Below are 5,529 nucleotides of genomic sequence, written 5' to 3'. Positions count from 1 at the left end.
GTTATATACCATTTTAACAAAGGAAAGAAGAGGGTCTGGGCTTGATGGGATGAAAAATTGTGGGGAAGTGACGAGGAAATATATGAGGAAAACCAGTGGATGATAAGGGGTATTTTAGTAAGTTTTGTTTGTGCAGATTCATCTTAGTGCTGATTCTGTCTCTGGTGATGAGTCACTCTTTTCCTGGGAGACAGGATACCTTCATGAGGGAAATGTATGGCCTTTTAGGCAAAAGAGAGGAGGACAGAGAACTTCCTGCGCCTGTTGATTCTCAATCGCCTTCACCTCAAAAACTTGCTTCTGCTAAAGTGGAGTGTTTGGGGATAGCATGTCCTGATGCCCTTCACTTCTTTTCCCTTCTTTTTTTATTTTGAGGGTACGTTTATGGCTCCTAGAAATGTCCCGGGAAAGAAGTGAGCCACGGGAGAGTCACAGAAAAAGGGGGCCTTGGGGACAGGTTCAGGGGGTTAGCCCAGGACAAGCTTCCACTGCCCATTGCTCCCCTGGTTGCAAGTCTCCTGTGGTCCCTTAGAGGTTAGGAGATTTGGGCCTGTGGAGGAAGATGTGTAACGTGTGTGTCGGGGGAGGGGTTCAGCCATGTCCATTCTCCCACCCTCCAGTGCTGTAGAGGTTTCTTCTCCCACCTTTGTTCTCTGGGGACCAGCAAGAGGTGTCCCTTCTGTCTTAGGATCTGAGCAGATTTAAGAGGCTGCCTCATGAGGCTGTGGCTGGTTTAGACTGGGCCAGGCTGGCTGCCTGCAGGAAAGAATGGCTTCCGGAGAACACGGAGGAGGTGGGAGCCAGGGGCTTGCTCAGGCTACCCACAGCTCTGCAAATCCCACTGCTGCCTTCTGTCCTCTTCTCCTCCCAACCTGGTGAAATCCTGTCAGAGGCTCACAGAGAGCAGCGTAGAAAGGGAAAGGGAGACGGGGAGGGAGTGGGAGGAGGGCAGCGAGACATCTGCTCCTCCTTTTTTCCTTCTTGCTGGAGGCAGGACCCCAGACTGACTCAGGGGAGCGTCTCACACCCCATGTTATTTCCCTCATGAGTGTGAGCAGAACCTGTGACTGTGAGGGAGTATCATTCCTGTGATGAGGTCGCTATTCCACTGACCTTGAATTAAGCGGAAGGAAGACCATCCATCATGGGCATGCCCTACTCAGGTGAGCCCTTTAAAGAAGGCGACAGGTCAGAGAGAGCCTCTCTCGCTGCCTCAGGAAGGAAGCAAACCACTGTGTTGGGAGGGGGTCTCTGGAGGGGGCATGTGGCAAGGACCCGGGGCAGCCTCTGGGAGCTAAGAGTGACCCTCATTGCCAACAGCCAAGGGAAAAGCAGGGACTTTAGTCCTACAACTGTGGGCAACTCATTGAGTGCTTTAGCAGTTATCTATTTTCACAGTCATGCAGTATAAAAATTACACAAAAACATAGTGAGCTAAAGTCATAACTAGTTCTTGTTATCTGTGAGTCTGTAGGTTGGCTTTTTGGTTTTTGTGGTCTCAGATGGCTCATTATGAGTCTGAAGTCCGCTGTGGGTCAGGTAAGTGGTTCTGCTCCTCTTGACTGGCACATCTGGGAGTCCGCTGGCCATGGATGGCCTCAGCTGGGCTGACTCAACTCTGCTCTACGTACCTCTCACATCCCCTCAGCAGACCAGCAGGGTATATTGTCATGACAATGGCAGGACCCAAGAAAAATGAGCCCAGTTGTTCAGGAGGACAAGTGGGAGTGCATATGTGCTCTCCAAACCTCTGCTTGCAGTCATGTTTGCTAACATCCTATTGGCCAAAGTGGGCACACGTTGACCTTAGACACAAAGTGCCAGGGGCCTATACAATTACAGGAAGAAAGGAGTCCATTGAAGCAATCAACATGCCACAAAGGCCAAATATACACGGGCATTGTTCTGGGCTCTGAAAGGCAAAGACTCTGAGCATAGCTGGCAAGGCTCTGTGCAGTGAACAAGGACAGTGATGGCCTGAAATAAGATTGGAGAAGCAGCAGGACCAGTGACAGGAAATTTGGATTGTTTCCCAAGTGTGATGGGAATCCACTAGAATGTTGTCATGGAGGTGGGGTGACCACGTGATCTGATTGTGCTTTTCCCTTTGGCTGTTACATTGAGAGTGGATAAATGTTAGGGAGACAGGAGCAAAGGCAAGGAGATAAGTTAGTGGAGAAGGGAGGGGAGTGTTTTGCACTGTGTTTGGAGGCGGAGCTGGTAGAAATTACTGAGGCTTTGGAAGTGGAGATTAAGGGAGGAGAAAGAATCAAAGTTTCTGGCTTGAGCAACTGGGTGACCAGAGAGGTGCCTTACAAAGACCGAGTAGAAGCACAGAACAGGTTGGGAGGAGGGGTCAAGAGTTCAGCTTTGAATGTACTGGGTGTACCGGTTAACAATGCAGATACCGGTTAATAATGTGGATTGACCCTTTACCGCTTAAAAATTCGAATTTTGTAATCGAAGAAAACACGATAATTTCAATAGAAACATCAAAAAGTGCTTTATTCACAGTAATGTCCATCGCTAGCTACACATTTCCCTCATCTTTCAGGTAATTTGTGGATATTGTCCCAATAGAATTTTTCTTGTTTTGAGGCAGACGATTCAGAGACCCAATTTTCCACATCTTCGTATGTTTTGAAGTGCTGCTCAGAAAGTGCGTGTGCCATTGATCGGAATGTAATCTGAAGGGGCCTTTGAGGGAGGCAATCAATCAATAAATCTCTCTCACATCAATGTTTCCCTCTCTCTCTCTCTCTCTCTCTTCCCCTCTAAAAGAAATGAGATATATATATATATATATATTACAGTTTGCTCATCAAGACTTTCAATACCCTTGCCTCCAGGACCCACCAATCTATTAAGTCATAAATTCTGCCCCACCCAACTAGTTTTCTGCCTTGCAAGACCCAACCTCTGGGCAAGTCTTCTTTCTGAAGTTCTAGACCAGTGATGGTGAACCTATGACACGCGTGTCAGAGGTGACACGCGAACTCATTTTTTTGGTTGATTTTTCTTGTTAAATAGCATTTAAATATCCTATCTAATAATAGACAAACAGGGTAATTGACCATACCTTCGCTACGCCTCCCATTGGCTAATCAGCGCAATATGCAAATTAAACACCAACAAAGATGGCGGTTAATTTGCATACGTAGGCTCCAAGTGGCGGAGCGAATACTGAAGGTGAGCCGGAGCCACGAAGATGGAAGATGGAAGGCGGCTTTGGCCAGGGCTGCGAAGACGGAGGACGGAAGGCAGCTCCAGCCAGAGCGAAGGCCTGGGTCCCAGGTGCCGGAGGAAAACCGGTGCTGGCAGTGAGGAGAAGGGAAGGCCTACTGCAGGAATCTCTTCATGCAGCAGGCCTCTTGTATAAAATAAATATCAAAAATATAAATCTTTGTTTTAATATGGTTGCAAATATCAAAAAATTTCTATATGTGACACGGCACCAGAGTTAAGTTAGGGTTTTCCAAAATGCTGACATGCTGAGCTCAAAAAGTTTGCCATCACTGTTCTAGACCCATATGTCCAATGGCCAGGTTGTCTCACAAGCATCTCCCACTTAGTACAGTCACATGTTGCTTAGCGACTGGGATATGTTCTAGGAAATGCATCACTTGGTAATTTCATCATTGTGCAGACATCACAGAGTACACTTACACAAACCTAGATGGTATAGCTTGCTACATATGTAGGCTATATGATATGGCCTCTTGCTGCTAGGCTACAAGCCCATACAGCATACCTCTAAAACAACGTGAGATTAAATCAGGCACCAAACACAGAGCATTGTCTTCTTTCCAAAGCGATTTGGCCCTGCAGTCAGTGTTGATGGTTGACCTGGATCAACCCATGACTTCGTGCGTTTGGGATTCTCAAAATAAATCCACTTTTCATCGCCAGTCACAATTTGATGCAAAAAAAGACTTTCGTGCCGTTGAAGCAACATTTTGCTGATGACTTTTCAGTTTTCCATTTGTCTTTCATTCAGTTGATGTGGCACCCATTTTCCTTCCTTTAAAATGAACATTTGACTGATGACTTTTCAGTTTTCCATTTGTCTTTTGTTCAGTTGATGTTGCGCCCATTTTCCTTCCTTTAAAATGTTTCCCATTGCTTGTAAAGGATCAGAAATAATTTGCTGGGCAACGTTTAATCTTTCTGCAAGTTGTTTTTGAGTTTGACATGCATCTTCATCCAATAATGCTTGTAATTGTTGGTCTTCAAATTTTTTTGGTTGACCTGGACCAGTGGTTCTCAACCTTCCTAATGCCACGATGCTTTAATACAGTTCCTCATGTTGTGGTGACCCCTAACCATAAAATTATTTTCGTTGCTACTTCATAACTGTAATTTTGCTACTGTTATGAATCATAATGTAAATATCTGATATGCAGGATGTATTTTCATTGTTCGCGACCCACAGGTTGAGAACCACTCAACTTTAGAGCCTTATCTTTTTTAGGAGCTGATATTTCCCGGAGCAAGCAGCTGAATTATTTTTGCTTGGTCCTAGTATTATTTAACACAGGGACAGGAAAGTGTGTCCATTCAGTTCTCATTAAGTAATGGAGTATCCTCAGGCAAGAGCCTTTTTTTAAAAAACGAAACGATTATATTGTGTTTATTCTGCTGGGCAGTTCTCAGTACTTTATGGATATTAACTCATTTAATTTTTACAGCAACTCAGTGAAATGCCACTGTTATGTGCCCCACGTTGTAGATGTTACCCTTTCAAACACAAATTAAGTAGCCTGTTTGAGGTCACACAATTGGTACATGGCAATGAATCTGGGCCCCAGAGTCCAAATGCTTAATCTTTCTCTTGTTTAGCTGCTTCACTTCTGTTTTTCCTCATATACAATGAGGGGGATGGCCCAGATGATAATGCCTGGGAATTGGGGGGAAGGAGAGGTATAAAGAAAGAATCACTCATGACACTTGTGAAAGTTGGTAAGGCAGACTTTAGTCAAGATGGGCTATTACAATGGTGTTTGGGAGTAGGGGAAAGATCCTGCTCAACCGTGAACACGATGAGGAAAAGTAGAGATTTATCACCCAGGTGTGGGTGGGAGGGTGGGATCAATGGGTAGAAAATTACTAAGAGGCAGGGTCATGCTTTGCTTAAATGACAGGCAAAACAGGGTAATTGACCGTACCTTCCTGCCTTATTGAAGGCAGGCCATAGTGAAAAGATATCAAGGTGGTCAGACAACAGTGGGAGGTTTCACTAAACCGACTCAGCAGGATTCTTGATAAAAGTGACAATACAAAGATGAACTGCAAACCCAAAAGTCAGGGCCCAGTTGAGAAGAGAGTTCAGAGGAGTCTGACTAGAGTTTGGTCAAGGAAAGAATCTTTGTTAGGAGGAAAAACTTCCTCTACCATCTGATGTTAAGAGATCAGGGCCTGCAGCTCCCGGGCAGCAGCTCCTGACTGAAGAGAAGATATGGAGTGGGCGCTACCTCCTGGCTTAAACGAAAGTGATGTTGAGTTGAATTCTGAAGATGAAGACACATTAGA

Source organism: Myotis davidii, unplaced genomic scaffold (assembly GCF_000327345.1).
Source record: "Myotis davidii unplaced genomic scaffold, ASM32734v1 scaffold6, whole genome shotgun sequence".
NCBI classification, from domain to species: domain Eukaryota; kingdom Metazoa; phylum Chordata; class Mammalia; order Chiroptera; family Vespertilionidae; genus Myotis; species Myotis davidii.
The sequence above is the reverse complement of the archived record's forward strand: the minus strand, read 5'-3'. Positions refer to the sequence as shown.